This window comes from Acipenser ruthenus, chromosome 3, assembly GCF_902713425.1.
Source record: "Acipenser ruthenus chromosome 3, fAciRut3.2 maternal haplotype, whole genome shotgun sequence".
Lineage (NCBI taxonomy): Eukaryota > Metazoa > Chordata > Actinopteri > Acipenseriformes > Acipenseridae > Acipenser > Acipenser ruthenus.
The window spans coordinates 69,924,983-69,942,637 of NC_081191.1; the positions used below are offsets into that span (position 1 = coordinate 69,924,983).

Sequence of the window (17,655 nt, forward strand, 5' to 3'; positions counted from 1 at the left end):
TAAAGTGGTGTTTTATTAAGTCTCTGTATTTGGTTCTCTCAATTGTATCATCTGTACCAGTAGCTGTTCAGCAGGGGTGTAGTGCTATATTTAGAAGCAAGGGGTAGCTATTATCTAGCCTGACCCCCCCCCCCCCCCCCACCATCCCCGTTTCCCCACACACTCTACAGAACCGCAGTTTATCACTCTACAGTAGATAACTTGAACTCGCAAGTCGCAACAGTGAATGTATAATGGGTTCCATCTCTAACTTTAGCTATATTAAGAAATGCACAGTAATATTACACTGTTTGAGTGGGGGACTACGAAGAGAAATAACATCACTTCACTTACAAAATTATGCACAACCTTGATACAACTTATTAACTTAAACATAAAAAAATAAGGGTTAAGATATTATTATTATTATTATTATTATTATTATTATTATTATTATTATTATTATTATTAATCCTATGCTTAACATTTTATCTACTTGATTTCCGATATATGGGTCTAAAAATAAGAATGTTCTAATCTAATTGTAAAACGTTGACACCTCAGCACAGCGTTGATACAGGTTCCCTTCACCTCTCTTACTCATTATCCCACACCAGGCACGCTATATTCAAACTTTTTAATTATTTATCTCTCAAGGGTTTCTTACGGTTTTTGTATTCTTTGCTTATTTCTATGGGTTATATACACATGTATATCTATCACCATATATTAATAGGAGCAAAACAGTTAAATTGAGAGGAACGGTAGTGAGAACTGCCAGAGACTCTCTATACAGCAAGGATAGTTTATGTGTTTTCAGGGTATTGGCACAGCAAAAGTAAATCAGCCAAAAGCACCATTTCACTTTTAATTTGTAGTTCCCAAGACTCTTAGGTGAAATGTAGAAACAAAAGTCAATACCTGTCATACAGTAAGAGAAATAAGTCACCAAAGTAAGGTAAAAATGTCCTTCTCCTCCTTTTTCTCCCAACATTTTCTTGCAGATTTTTGCAGACCCCAGGCACTTTTATCCATGCATATGTATATTACAGTTTAATGACAATTAACTTGTTTTGTCAACATGGAAATACGAGGGAACACACTTATTGTGACTTCTATATCATTTATATTCAATTATTTATTTCTGTTAAATATAAAAAAGGTCTAGCATGTGTGGGATTTGAAATGATAACCTTCAGTTTGCAAGTGTGTTGTGTTACTGTCAGTGCTACATGATTAGTTGAGTAAACAAGCAGTATTTTGAAAGATTAAGTCAGCCAGCTGAGAATTCACGGGACTTATTTTTTATATTTTGGAGATTTTTTTGGAGATTTGTTTTGAGAGTCATCTCATCATCCTAAGATTCTGATCCTGATCTGTGATAAATTTTGGTTTCCTGTCAGTGTAATGCTCATTGTGGTCCCTATTGGGGCAAGGAAGTATGGTTTCCTCTCGATACTGGTTTATGAGAGAAATGTTATTTGTGGTCCCCACTGGACAAAAAGGAACATTAACTTCTGAGAATTAGCTATGCAGAAGGATAGCCTATATATTTGGTAAAAGTAAAACATAAATAAATACATTAATAAATATTGAAATAAATTAATACATAAATCAATACATAGACATGTATTTCTTTCTTTATCTTGATATTTATTTTTTCGCTATCAGATATAAACACTGTCAATTAATACTGTATGAAACAAAATAAATACTCAACAGTTCTTGTTCAATTGTATATTTGTGAAGATTTTTGTACATAAAGTAATCATGTTTTCATATATTTTTACTTTCAAATTAAAAAATATATTGTAACAACCTGGACAATTGCTTTGCTGCAGGACTTGTTGTCTGTTCAGTTGATCTCGTCTGTCTTTTATGTTACATGTACTGTAAGGGGAAAGGGTCACGGCGAAGGGGGAGTGAGTGAACTAGGGGAGAATGTGTGTTGTTGTTTTTGGGGGTTGCAGAGTATGGATGTGACTGGCTGATGCGCCGGACAGCGGCGGGAAACGACAGGAGGTTATATAAGGGGTGCATGAGCCTGGGGACTGGAGACAGACCAGCGCTGAACTTGAATGAGAAACTGTGGGTGTGACTGAGCGAGCGTGTGAGCTGTGACTGGAGAGAATATGCAGTGAAAGTGCCAAGACTAAAATGTAGGGTTATTGTTTTGGTGCCGTGAATTCCGGCCCGACAGGAATTCTCTGTAGTTTCAAATAAAACAAACATTTTGAGAATTCAACACCGTCTCCCTGAGTGCTACTTTTGAAACATGAAAACGTTACAATATACTAAATAAACAGATCAAGCTTATTATGATAGTTTGCAAAATTAGATGAAAGCTTTCAATACAATCAGGATAAAACACAATAATTATTTACAAAATCGTGTTCGTCTTGTTACTTATAACTGTATCTTTACTGCTATACTACTTGCAAAATACTGTAACTTTACTGCTATACTACTTGCAAATGTTGTCAAATGTAAGGACAAACTTTGTGGTGTGAAAGCTGGGGCATCTGCATTGTAAGCTGCATTGGAAGCATGTCTTGGGTTCGATTCCCACACAGGGTTTATATTGCAAACAAAAAATAAAAATGTATTTTATTTATTTGTGTAACAAACACATTTTTTGTGTGAAAAATGTAGTTCTGATATGAATGACACTTGCATACACACACACTATATAAGGCAGGAGTTGAACCCTATCTAGTCCTACTTTCACTCCAACTACATAACCGCTACGCTACACAGATTCAGATCTTAACCCTTTCAACAGACTAGGCTACTATTTACATTTACCCTTTCCAAACGGCAATACATTGCCTCAATACAGGTGGAATAATTTTGCTATTCCCATAGTGTGTTTGTGTTGTTATCCATTAAGAGGAAAAAAAGAAGTAGTGATATCTGAAACAAAAACACAATGGAAATGTGAAAAAATGCCATGTTAATCCATAGTGCCAAGTCATTTAAAGCGGAGATATCAAAAACACAAGCCAAGTCAAGAAACCATTGGGGCAACCGTGCCCAGCACAAAGCAAATAGACACAAGTGTAAAACCGATGGGGGCCAAGGTTGCCCCAATTGTTTCTACTAACTTGTCTTGTGTTTTTCAGGCACATTAAAAGTGGATTGAACTTGCATCAAAAACACAAGCCAAGTTAGTAGAAACAACTGGGGCAACATTGTTCCCCATTGCTTTTACAGTTGTGCCTATTTGCTTGGTGCCGGCCAAGGATGCTCCAATTGTTTCTTCTAAACTTAACTTGTGTTTTTGATATCTCCAATTTAAATGACTGGGCACTTTTGATAACTTGCCGTTTTTTTCACATTTCCAATGTGTTTTTGTTTCAGATTTTCTACAAGTGAAGTACGGAAGCGGAACGCTCCGTGCCCAAGAAGTGAGGGGTCACCGCTCCCTGCCAACCCCGCAGCACTACACCCCTGCTGTTCAGAAAAAACAATGTTTAGATAATGGGGAAATCAAACCGTGTTCTTGAGGATACTGTAGTTCTATCATTTTGTTAATAATTCACCAATACAAGCCTACGATGATTATCAAAAAGTTAGGCAGTGAAACAGATGAACTCCATCAAATGTTTCCCCTTTATCGCTGGGGGGTCTATTTCACACTATTATGTATCAAACTGAAGCCATTGAGGAACCTGCCAAATCACAGCCAGATTTTTACAGACCATTTATAAGGATGATTTTTTTGTACTACAGATATGGAAGCATGGAAGCAAAACAAAAAAAAAAATGGATGAGTACACTGCAGTATATCCAGAACCAATGTGTTTCAGCCTACCAACTGAGTGGCCAAGAAAAATAAAACCAGAAGAGGATACATTTATATATTTAAAATTTCCATTACATTCCATGCAGTTTCCATTCCCATATGCTGGCCTCAGAAACTACCAGCTGTTCGTAAACGCAGAGGTTTTATAACATGAGGAATGGAAATGTGATCATAAGAGAATGCCGTACAGTAAGCAGTAGAATGTAAATCTGTGGATTTTGCCTAGATTTTTAAAAGGATAGTTTTACACTGGCCCTTGATACAGTAGAATTCACTACAACCTAATGCTACAGTCACTGAAGACACTTCTTATCTATCTTCAACAAAAAGCACATAGAAAAAACACTATAAAACTCTGAAACTTGTGAGGAATCTTAAACTAATGTATTAACCTAGATAAAGTAATATTACATGACCATGGTATAATTTACCATGGTAAAAGTTACTGTAAGAGTTTAAGGTGCTTTCAACCTAGTTACTGTATTTCCTCCACATCACACACACACATACACACACACAAGTGTGAGGCGGTGTTTATAACATGTTCCACTGTGAGGGTGAGACCCTCACTGCAGTATTTAAATGCATGTTATTGTGTTTATGATTGCTATTGTTCTACTGGCAATAGAGCTGTGGTTTATATATTGTGTATGCTGTTGAGCAAGTGTATTTGATATATAGTATATTGCTTTAGGGTGCTTACCTTAATGAAGTTGCTGTAGCTTTACATGTGAGACAAGTGTTTTGTTATAGCCATATGCTCAGTAATCTTCCAAGAGAAGGGGTAATGCTAATGTTCAGTTTTTACTGATAAGAGTTAGGAACCAGAGTACAATAATAACGACAGTAACAACAACAACAGCAACAACAACAACAACAAGTAAATATAGGATAATGGCATAGTTTAGCGATCGTTGTTTGTAAACAAAGACGGTATTCATGCAGGTTAAACAAAACATTTAAAAGGAGAAAAAAACATGTTTATTTTAAAATATATGAATGTTTATTGTAAATGTAATGAATGTTAAATAATAATAGTTTATTTTTGTATAACATTTTTCCAGGTGTAAGTGTTTATTGAATAATTGATTCTGTTAGGAGTAGGCAGGGTTGGGGCTTATTTAATGCCATGTCTTTAACGTGCATTGTGTGATTCGTGATCTGGTCAGTCATTTTGTGTACAACCTGTTAGTCAGTTGTCATTTGTAATTTGTGTGAAGTATTCTTCCAGTGCCAAAATAAATATATTTACGCCTGTGAACACTACCAAGTTGCTGTTTCCTGCGTTCCAAAAACCTCTGTGTTCCTGAGAAAATAATGTGTGTGTGGGTGGGGGTAAGCTCGGGCCTTTACCCGTTACAGCCACCAAACAAAGAAGCTGTGCCAATAGCTCTCCAAGGTTTAAGATACCAGATTTGGAACACAGTGAGAAAGACGTCATGCTTTTGTTGGGAATGCTGTATAATACGCACTTACAGGCAGGCTACACAGATATCAGCAAACACGGCCAGATGCTACATGCACACACGTACACTATTTCATTACTTGTCAGTGGCATCACCACACAGTATTTGGCATGTGGTATTTTTTTTTATTTTTTTATTTGTTCTCTTGTAAAGTCAAGAGTGTGCTAAATACAAACTAGTCATACTGGGTTTAATTAACATCTATGGTGGTATGTAGCGCTCCTGATAAGCTGCATGCACAGCTTGAGTTTGTATGTTATCTTGCCTCTTGTACCGGCGTATCAATGGTCAATTGTGAATATACTGCACGCGGTAGCTAGAGAATGGCTCACAGAAATGACGGGACAGCTAATTGTATAGTAGCCTGCCTGGGAATTGTCAGAAACACCAATAAGTCTAGGTTTTAAAAAAAAAGTCCACTCACTACAATGCGTGTTTGTGACTGGTGAATAAACGCCTGGATTCTTGATCCTTAGGATTTATTGCCGTTATCTTAGTACTTCTCAGCCTAACCTACCTATCTGTCAACCGAATTTTTGGAAGGTAAATCTACATAATAAATAGAATATTCTGTGTTTGGAGAGAGTCAGGATGCTTTATGTTGCTTAGCAAGATGAACAATAAGGAATACAATTATTGTTTAGGAGGAGACTCGGTGAAAGCAGTAGCTAAGTACATCGAGAGTAGCAACTTCTCACTATAATATTATGATGGCAGGACTAAAAAAAAGATTGGTCAGGTCTGTGAAAAAGATTTTTTTTCAGGTAAAAAATAAGGAAAGCCATACGTACAGTATTTATTGAAAGTCCTCATGACTTCAAGGTGATGATGCACTTTATTTTACTCACATAGGGGTAGATGTACTAAAGTGTTTTGCGCCCGTCGCAATAGTCGCAAACCAGTTGCAAATTTGTCGGATGTCTAGCAAGAAATGTACTAAACATGCGCAATGCTGTTAAGTGACTTTTTAGGGAATGCTTTGCGGCAGCAGTTTTTCTTTGCGGTTCAACCTTAGATGAATATGTAATTATGGACATTCCTACATACATTTGCAAACAGGGGGCGGATATAGTGCAAATGAGGGTTCACAAATATTATAATGAGATGTACTAAAGCTGCCGACAATTGCAACACTTATAATTGCATCAATTTGTTAAGAACTTTTTAAAGCATGTTTTAAACAGTCGCAATTGTTGCTGGCATTTCCCAGTCCGCTTTTTCTCCTGTGTTGCCAGTTGTGTTCAATGCATTTTTGAGGTGAACACCCAAGCACCTAACTTTCACTTAGGTAGGGTGTACTTACAAGCCTTGAAAACACATTTCTATGATATTTCTGGTTTTCCCCAACATGTTGGGAGCAATAGACTGCACACATGTGCCACTAACCCCTCCAGCTCATTCTGAACATCTGTATAGGACCATGATCTATTGTGTGTTAATTGTCTAGGCTACTAAGTAGGCCAAGTTAAAAAATAATAATTAAAATAAAATAAAAAAAACCCTAAAATCATTTAGTTTCAATTTCAATTAAACATTGAATGGGCACGAATGCAATTCAAGCCCACTAAATCAAGGAGCATCTCTATAATTAAAGGCAAAGTAGTCGATAAAACATTCTTCATTAATGGTGAGGCAATACCAACAGTGTCTGAGAAGCCAGTGAAGAGTCTTGGGAGATGGTACGACGGGGATCTAAAGGACACAGTTCGTGTGGGAGAAGTTAGACAACAAGCAGTGGAAGGGTTGAAGAGCATAGACAGCAGCACTTTACCAGGCAAACTAAAACTCTGGTGCTTTCAGTTTGGTCTACTGCCGAGGTTGCTGTGGCCACTGACTGTGTACGAGGTTTCTTTGACAACAGTAGAGAAGCTGGAAGCTTTAATCAGTTCATACATCAGGAAATGGTTGGGAGTTCCACGCTGCCTCAGCAGAGTGGGACTATGGTAAAGGAATACTGCAGCTACCAGTCTCCGCTCTAACCGAGGAGTTTAAGTGCGCCAAGGTCAGACTGGAAATGAAATTAGTAGAGTCACGCGACAAATGCGTAAGGGAGGCAGCACCTGTGTTGAAAACTGGAAGAAAGTGGGCGGCAAAGAAAGCTGTGGAAGATGCAAAGGCTGCCCTTCGAATTAGTGATATCATGGGGCAAGTTCAGCATGGAAGAGGGGGTCTTGGTCTCAGTTCAGCTCCTCCTACATGGCACAAGGCAGCCCCAGCTCAAAGGAGGAAACTGGTAGTCAACGAGGTACAAAAGCAGGAGGAGAGGATGAGGTGTATAAAAGGCCATTTCCCAGGCCAAGCAAGGAGAATGGATGAGATGGGAGAGTGTGGAACAACGCAAGATTGGCTGGCAAGACCTATGGTCAATGGAACAGAGCAGGATCAGTTTCCTCATCAGGTCAACATATGATGTTCTCCCATCGCCACAGAACCTAAACCTCTGGGTAGGAGAGGATCCCTCATGTCCTTTGTGTTCATCACCTGCAACATTAAGGCACATTTTGACAGGATGTAAGGTGGCTCTTAGCCAAGGACGGTTTACTTGGCGCCATGACCAGGTGCTGCGATGTTTGGCCTTAGCATTGGAAGACAAGCGTAACATGACCAATAAGTTGCCACCTGTTCCATCAAAACATTACACACAAAAGACAACATTCCTCTGCCCAGGAGAGCAACCACCAAAAAAAGGTGTTAAAACCAATCCTCGCCCAGGACAACTGGAAGCTGCTAGAGACTGGAAAATGCTGGCAGATGTTGGTCAACGGCTTATTTTTCCACCTGAGATTGCCACCACTAACCTTCGACCAGATATTGTCTTGTGGTCTGGATCAGCAAGCCTTGTTCACCTGGTAGAGTTAACAGTGCCATGGGAGGATGCTGTAGATGAGGCGTATGAGAGGAAGAAACTGCGGTATGCTCAACTAGCCACTGAAGCGGAACAGCGAGGATGGAGAGTCAGGGTTTACCCAGTGGAGGTGGGTTGTCGAGGATTTGTGGCACACTCTACAACCCGGTTTCTCAGAGACGTTGGATTCAGTGGCCAAGAGTTGCGTCGCACAGTGAAGAACTTATCTGAAGCAGCAGAGAGGAGCAGCAACTGGCTGTGGTTGAGAAGGAAAGATTCTGGCTGGGGATCTCAAGCACAATAGAAAGAAAGAAACGCTGATGTACAGGTAAGTAAGCTGGGCTGAGTTGACTGGGGGACGGAGGGGGGTGATGCTGGGACGCCAGAATCACCGTCGAGCCCTCTTGAGGTGTCGTGGGCTAGTCGACGAAACACAGAGGACGGAAGGTGCCCACTTGAAGACCCCAGAGATGTACCCTACTTAGCTCAATCCAGACGGTTGTCATGCTGATGCGCTGGGGAGACCGCACTGTGGTTGATCCCTGGAGCCAGCATCGCAGCCGTTGTGTGTGCTGATGCGCCAGGGAGGCAAAATAAGCTGATCCCTGGAGCCAGCATTACACTTCAGCCATTAACACCAGACAGAAGGATATCTACATCATCATATGGAAGGAAACGTAAATGGATGGAGACATATATGGATCACATTAGTTTACTGTAAAGCTACGTCTTAGTTGGTGCTTATCTTGGCAAGAGCATGAAGTTTTAACATCTACTCTCGTGTAATGGAAATCATTATTCACATTGTACACCAATGTGTACAATGCAGCAGCGTGATTTATTTTGTGTTACCAGCAGGCTAAAGTAAAAAGAAAGTATGTTAGGTATTTATTTGATTTTACTACTGTACTGTATACTGTATAGGCCTACAGATTTATATTTTTACATAATGTAATGTGTAGCCTATCCAAAACACATTAGTGTTATTTCAACGCAATGATTTACATTTAAAATGCACTAAAAATGTATGTGTGTGCGATTTTATTGTATTGTTTTTAAACCCAACACCTCCTTATGCAGAATCTGATGGGATTAAACTGCTTTTCATTTCATTTGATTCTTGCACCCTTGCATGTATACACGTTATCCTTCAGGCACTCTCTGCTGCAGCAAACAACAACTCAGCTCCTGCTATTTATTTGAACAATGTTGCAAGACTCTCGCAATGTATGCTAGATATCTCGCTAAGATGACACAACAAATATTTAAATTAGTATATTGTGGCTCTTTTCATTAACGTATTTTCTCTTAGTACATACGACAAAATGTATACTTTGCGAATTGTCGCAACGAAAATACAAATTGCAGTATGTTTGCGCTGCGACTGGCCCATCTTAGTACATCTACCCCATAGTGTCTATAAATTGGAGAGTAAATTATTCAACGACCCAAAACCTTATCTGAAGCACTGATGGTATGGATATATTTCTCATCCGTGTCAAAATACAAGCAAAACCCCACAAATACTCTCAAAGGTTTTTGATACATTTGAATAGTTTTTGATAAATTGTATATTGGTGTAAATTCAAGAAGATGCAACTCCTTGTTAATAAGGCCATACTGTATGTATGTTATGAACTGAAACTGTATTCCTTAAATTGGAAGTCAAATAGTCTTCCTTCCAACAACAAATATTAGGGGCCCCCCCGAGTGGCTCACCTGGGAGAAGCACAGCCGTGTGGAGCACAGGGCGAGTTATACAGCGCAGGTTCGCGTCCTGGCTGTGCGAAATAGGCCGGTCTTCACTGGGGTCTCCAAAGGGAGTATCGCATTGGCTCTGGTGCTCCCGTGGGTTAGGGAGGCAAAACCAGCAGGGATGGTTTCTCCTCATTGCGCTACAGCGAACCCTGCTGGCCAGATGCTCAGTAAGCTCAAAGAGGGTCATCTCCAGAGGTCGGTAGCTTGCCAACATCCACTCTCGAGTTCCTGGGTGAAAAAGGAAGCTGGCTTGTTGGTGGGACTGGAGGACGCCCACTGAATCTTTTGTAGGGTTTCAGACAGGAGCAATAAATTACATACGCTGTACGTCCCAGATCTGTGGTTCTTATTCACCAGAACGTTGACTGTACATTGAACCGGCCATCATGCCAGCAAACTGCCTGGTCTCTTCTAAGCACAAACAGGAAAGGCTTAATCTTTCTTTCAAATGAAGTTTAGCTGAATATCAGGCTGGGACTAAACAAACTATCCACACTGTTGACAAATAATGAATTATTTGTTGCGAAGTGAGAATAGCTTGAATTAAACCTGGAAGGGCTCCAAGAGCCAAAATGCTGATAGCAAGGAAAGCAGACCTCAGGGCATTTTCCACATATCTCCTGTCTAGTATTGCCATGTGACAAAAGTTTCACTGACACTGCCAACAATGGGATGGTTACCATCTTATGTGCCTTATGTACTGCAGCTAGGTGAGCCCTAAACAGTTTGTTTTAGAGAACAACCCCGATTAATGACAAACTCCACTATCCCTTAGTGCTATATTGTCCCATACGCATTCAATTCCAAACCACTTTTTAATTCAACCTATAGACAGAGGTTTTCAAACACTCCATAGGATACAGACCCTGGGTAAGGTACTACTGGAGATGCTGGTTAGACTAGAATACCAGGAGGGGTCTGCCCTTATGATCAATGACACAAATTCTAATTGGTACTCTACAGTACGTACCAACATATTGAAGAATGTGACTGAGAGAGACCCTGGCTTGGATCCACAACTCCTGTACCCCAAACTCTTAATTTGGATTGGGTTAAATGTTTTATAAATAAGATAGAAACCATTATAAATAAGCAGAAGCTTAGTAAATCTGGCTTTGAGTGCTTTATGCTTTTTATAGTCACAGCACCTTTTAAAGGTCTGCAAGCTGATCTGAGGTCAGTGTCTTTTGGACTGTATATTGCTTATACTAACTTTTCATTGTACCTATTGTAAACTAGTCAGATCAATATTGTATTGCACTAAATTAAGGGAATAGTGTTAATTTCACATAAACTTTTGAATAGTTCTATTATAAAGGTGTCATGCAGTGATGACACAGTAAATTTGCTCCATAATTCTGACTTATGAGACCTGCAGAAAATATCAAAACAAGTGTGGGTGGGACTACAAATCCAGCAACACACTGCTGTATAGGCCAGGGAAAGGATAACTATTTCTAGCCCCTCTACTTGATCATCTGTACCAAAGGGCACCAAGCAATCATTAACAGTTTTAGTTTTTCATGTACTAAATTAACGCACAATTTTTAAATTGTCTTTCTGAACTCTCAGACACAGCGCAGCAATCTGAAGTCTTGTTCCAGCACTCTGTTACTCATTATGTCCCCTGGGGACTACAAAACAAATGTCATAAATCGCGGGAGGTGCTGGGTGCATAACTGAGAATATTTGTCATTTTAAAAAGTTCTCATTTACTTATTTTTACACAAAATGAAACTATTTTGAAACTATTCCAGGGAAATTATTTTGAGATCCTAAAAGGCAATATAAATCTCAACTTTACCATGTTGGAAGCCAGATAAAATTCTGACAAAAAGGCACATACGCTTACAAGTCGTACCAAAGCCAGGGCCGTCTGGCTTTAAACATTCTAATCAGTTAATCCTCCCATTTACACTTACTTAAGCCCTAGGCTGGCTTTGGCAACCTTACTCGTGCACTAGACCTCACTACACACAGAACATAAAATGTATATCTGATGTGCACACAGTAACGCTTTGCATACAGTACTGCATGTTCTGTGATTTCAAATTATTTAAAACACCCGTTATCCATTTTACGGTCACTTACAAAATTATACATGACACTTATTTTCCTTACGATCAGCTACAGCCTGACGGAAAGCATCCACCTCACTAGAGTATGCATTCTATTTGTACAGTATAAGCAACTGGTATAGGCTTAATTCATATTTTTTCAAATGCAGTAAAAAGCTCATGTGTCATTTTCTTACCTTAATGTTCATAGACCTTAATCGTCAGTGATCAGTTTGTTAAATATTGGACACAGTTTCAGCAAATAAGCATGTGTTAGCACTTTATCTTAACTAATTTGTAATGTAACATGTCACATCGGACAAGTGTACTAGTGCACAAGATACTGTGCATGATTGTAACTGACTAGTAGAAATCCACAAACTCTGATCTCCAAGTCTTCTTGTCTTGAACCTAATGGACACTGCACTATTTACGCGTCCTGTTTCCAAGGCGAGGGGTGTGTGACGCTTCCCATGTCAACTCGGACAGTATGCGTTTACAGTACAGCCAGCTCGAGTTGGATGGCTGTGTTTAAACTACCTAACAAAGCTATCCTATGACGGCTTTGAGTACTGCTACTCAAACAAGAAATATCAACAGCAGTTTATCACAGAATTCACCTTTACTGAGCTAAAAATTCCTTCATAATCTATCTCACCTTATAAAACAGCCTGGCATCTTTTCAGCATGTTGTCAGAACATTAATACGACATAATAAAAGAACCTTGAAGTAGGGTATTTATATTGGTTGACAAATGTCGAAAGCTAAGTATACACTAAGGGATGCATGATTTAGATTAGTAAAGTATGTATAATGTGTACAATGAATAATACTGCAGCTATACATCGCCTTGTATAAAAATAAGGGGGGGGGGGGTACAAACCCAAGATAAAGATTAGAATGCATTAACCAAGCAACAGTAATTTACACAGCATTTAAGTTTTCTAAGTTTCTGCTTAGATTGCTCACTGCCTGCCCAGAAAGCTAGTGCTCTCTCCTTGCTCAAGAAGTACATGTTTGCATAACTTCCTGACCACGGTTTGGTCAGAATTGCTACAGCAACATTCCACAACAGGCAATCACACGTCAGAGAGCTATTTTAAGTATGCGGCCAAACAAGTTCCCAATGAGATGTGAAAAACCCTATCCAGAGTTGCAGAATGGATTCTGTTTTCAATTATGAATCCCGGCAGTGCTTTGTGTGTTTACTTTAAGAACTAAGTTGTTTCTTTTATTAGGAGAGGATGGAAGTTGAAAATACCTGACATTGTAAGCAATTGTAAGTGCCTTGGTAAAGAATAGTGCATGTTTAACAAGGTATCAAGCAGCTTAGTTCTTGGCACATAAGAGTGAGCTTTCTTGAACATCAAAAAGGTCATAAAGCAGGGCAAACACTACTTTAAATAGGAATGCTCATTCACAGATTTGTTGTATAGTGGATGTGAATATTACGGTGTATGGATGGGAATGTGTATTTCGTTATAGAGTTACAGTATATTAAATTACTATGTACTGTACTGGAAATAATACTTTATTGCATACATGCATAAATAGAGTTTTTTTTCCCCAAAGAAAGAAGGAAGAAGTTGCATTATTCTAAAGGGTGTGCTTTTACCTCAGAAATCTAAAGATAAAGAAAGGTAAAGTGAATACACCTGTATGACCCTGGCACCTCTGTTTCAATTTTTACTGCCTCTCTTTATTATGTTATCTTTATTATATAAGGTAGCCGCAACAATCCTGCTGTACCTTTTGTAAATATGTTCCAACCATCATTCAACCCACAAAAGCAGCATGGTTCCCAATGGGGACTTACAGGTACTGAACACTGCACGGGAGAAAACCATTGAACTAGAATAAGAACAGTTAGGACAGCCCTTATTTAGGTCCCCGAAGCAGTTTTATCTGTGTCACAAGATTAATTTACAACATTTTAACCAACAATGTCTTTCATGAAGCACACTGTGACAGTCTGGCTCGCTGTGGCGACGTCACGGACCAAGAAGTAGAAACCAAAACAATGGATGGGCGGGTGAAGCTGAGTGCAGTAGCACTCAGAGTATTTATTAACAAACAAAATAAAAGATTTAAACAAAACAACAAAACACAAAACAAAAGGGCACGAGGGCCAAACGAATAAACAAACAAACAAGCAAGTGTCGTGCTGGATAATCCAGCACGTTTTAGCAATTGTTTTTTAAATGTTGCTCGCTCTCTCCGCTCCCCGTACTCTCCTCTGTACACCCAACCTCGAGTGCAGAGAGCTGCAGGTTTATATACTCTGGCCGAGGGATTAACTAGTTGTTAATTATCTTATTATCCCTCGGCCAGAGTCTGCACGCGTTTGGTAAGGATGCATGACTGTCAGCTAGTTAAATAATCAGTAGCTGATCAGCCATGCATCCTCACGGGGTTTTTAAATATAATAATAAAAGACGCTGCGCTTTTACCCGCGCCGTAAACAAAAATACAAATAATACATAGGGGCGGGACACTCCGCCACACATGCCCCACCTTGTGCGCAGCACACATGGCCTTTTCGGCCACCTCCCCCCTCAGTCTCAATGTCCTGGAAGAGGGGGAAGCAAGTTGCTTCTGGGGGGTGGCCATGGTGGAATTTCTGGCACCCCCCAATTCTTCGTGGCCGGCAGCTCCCTCTTCCGGGGCTCCCTCCACACTCTATCCTGCCGCGAAAGTGCGGCTGGGGGAGCTGGTCTCCTGACCTTCCCCCTTCTCTTCACGGCCAGCAGTTCCCCTCCGTGGGGCTTTGGCCACACAATCTCCTGCCGCGAAAGTGCGGCTGGGGAAGCTGGTCTCCTGACCTCCCCCCCCTTCTTCAAGGCCGGCAGTTCCCCTCCGTGGGGCTCCGACCACATGATCTCCGGCCGCGAAAGTGCGGCTGGGGGAGCTGGTCTCCGGACCTCTCCCCCTTTCTTCATGGCCGTCCGTTCCCCTCCGTGGGGCTCCGGCCATAGTGTAGTGACGCTGGAGAAGGCAGCGATGGCTCCTCTCCCTCGGGCGCTGGAGACGGCAGCGATGGCTCCTCTCCCTCTGGCGCTGGAGACGGCAGCGATGGCTCCTCTCCCTCTGGCGCTGGAGACGGCAGCGATGGCTCCTCTCCCTCTGGCGCTGGAGACGGCAGCGATGGCTCCTCTCTCCTGGGCGCTGGATGCACGGGCTCCCCCCCTCTGGGCGATGGATGCACGGGCTTCCCCCCCTCTGGGCGATGGATGCACGGGCTTCCCCCCCTCTGGGCGATGGATGCACGGGCTCCCCCCCTCTGGGCGATGGATGCACGGGCTCCCCCCCCTCTGGGCGATGGATGCACGGGCTCCCCCCCCTCTGGGCGATGGATGCACGGGCTCCCCCCCTCTGGGCGATGGATGCACGGGCTCCCCCCCCTCTGGGCGATGGATGCACGGGCTCCCCCCCCTCTGGGCGATGGATGCACGGGCTCCCCCCCTCTGGGCGATGGATGCACGGGCTCCCCCCCCTCTGGGCGATGGATGCACGGGCTCCCCCCCCTCTGGGCGATGGATGCACGGGCTCCCCCCCCTCTGGGCGATGGATGCACGGGCTCCCCCCCTCTGGGCGATGGATGCACGGGCTCCCCCCCTCTGGGCGATGGATGCACGGGCTCCCCCCCTCTGGGCGATGGATGCACGGGCTCCCCCCCTCTGGGCGATGGATGCACGGGCTCCCCCCCTCTGGGCGATGGATGCACGGGCTCCCCCCCCTCTGGGCGATGGATGCACGGGCTCCCCCACTCTGGGCGATGGATGCACGGGCTCCCCCACTCTGGGCGATGGATGCACGGGCTCCCCCACTCTGGGCGATGGATGCACGGGCTCCCCCCTTCTGGGCGATGGATGCTCGGGCTCCCCCCTTCCGGGTGCTGTAGCCTGTTTCTTTGCCTTCTTGGCAGCGCCCCTCCTTCCCTTCTTCGGGACGAGTAGTTCCACCTCCTGCCATGGAGGGGGTTGGTCGGGTGGTTTGTGCCCGACCTTGCCAACGGCAAAGCACCACTCCTCCCCTTTGAGGCAGGTGAGGCAGGTTTCCTGATCCACCTGCGGTTATGGTATGGCCTTCAGGTGGATCCACTCCTCCGCAGTCTCCACCTCACCTCGATCAAAGGCCTGCACAAAGAGGGGGTCTTCATATGGGCACACCTCAGGGAGGTGCCCATACTCCAGGCAGGCGAGGCACCATGTAGCCCCTCCTTCCTTTAACTCCCTCTGATGCGCATGCCACCTCTCCATGTAGGCATCCACTTTATCCATTTTTTTTTTCTTCTTTTTTTTTCAAACACAACACACAAAAAAACACTTTGAAAAAAACAAAAAAAACGTCCTTTCCTTTCCTGGTCTGGCTGTTGGAGGCGTTGTTTGTCCCACGCTGGACACCATATGTGACAGTCTGGTTCGCTGTGGTGACGTCACGGACCAGGAAGTAGAAACCAAAACAATGGATGGACAGGTGAAGCTGAGTGCAGTAGCACTCAGCGTATTTATTAACAAACAAAATAAAAGATTTAAACAAAACAACAAAACACAAAACAAAAGGGCACGAGGGCCAAACGAATAAACAAACAAACAAGTAAGTGTCGTGCTGGATAATCCAGCACGTTTTAGCAATAGTTTTTTAAATGTTGCTCGTTCTCTCCGCTCCCTGTACTCTCCTCTGTACACCCAACCTCGAGTGCGGAGAGCTGCAGGTTTATATACTCTGGCCGAGGGATTAACTAGTTGTTAATTATCTTATTATCCCTCGGCCAGAGTCTGCACGCGTTTGGTAAGGATGCATGACTGTCAGCTAGTCAAATAATCAGTAGCTGATCAGCCATGCATCCTCACGGGGTTTTTAAATATAATAATAAAAGACGCAGCGCTTTTACCCGCGCCGTAAACAAAAATACAAATAATACATAGGGGCGGGACACTCCGCCACACACACACATTGTACTGTATCTTGGCCTTAAATGTAGTTAATATGGTCAGGTGTTTCATATCCATCCAAAGTTGTCCAAATGTCTCCTATTCAGCCTAGAGGACCCTTTGGTTGCACTCCGTGATCATTTTTTAAACAGCTCTGTAATACTGTATCCATTACAGTTCATTGTACTGCTAGGAGAACTTACATGCTGTAAGTGAAGCCCAATACTTTATTTATAAATCTACATTGATACTGGGATGAATACAGAAAACCTGAAATATCAGAGCGGAAAATCCAACAACCGCTTTCACCGTTGAAAGCATCCTAAATGCCCCTGGATGACAAAGGAAGATGCTGCTATGCAGAGCAGGCCTTCCCCCATTTGACGAGATGTAAAGTATGTTATGTTTATGAAGCAGTAAAATCAAAACCTGTAATGTCCACACATGTATGGCCTCACCCAGAAATGAATGTATTCTTCCTCCCTATTTTAACCTGAGGCTTCATTGTACAGTAAGTCTTAAAAAATAGAAATCCACAGTCACTTCCATGACAGGCAACAAGCCACCTTTCTGCCTACCCATTAAAAAGACACATTAGCGCTCTTTTGATTTGGCACGTTATGTTTATCTGCAGTGGCAATCCCACAAGAACAGATAAGAGGGCACCCAACATCTGGCATATAGTAAATGACAGACTTAAGTATGAGCACACCTGTACTTCATTCAGCTCTTTCCAGTAAATCCAATATGGTTTTTATTATTTTAAAGCCTATAGTCCTAAAACATAAGCATTCTTTGAGTTGACGCACT

The 17,655-nt window shown here is 42.2% G+C and overlaps 1 protein-coding gene across 1 annotated transcript in view; it reads right to left on the bottom strand.

Annotated features, from left to right (window-relative positions):
- Window positions 1-17,655, bottom strand: part of rock1 (Rho-associated, coiled-coil containing protein kinase 1) — an 85,059-nt gene that overhangs the window by 41,310 nt on the left and 26,094 nt on the right. The window lies entirely within an intron of this gene.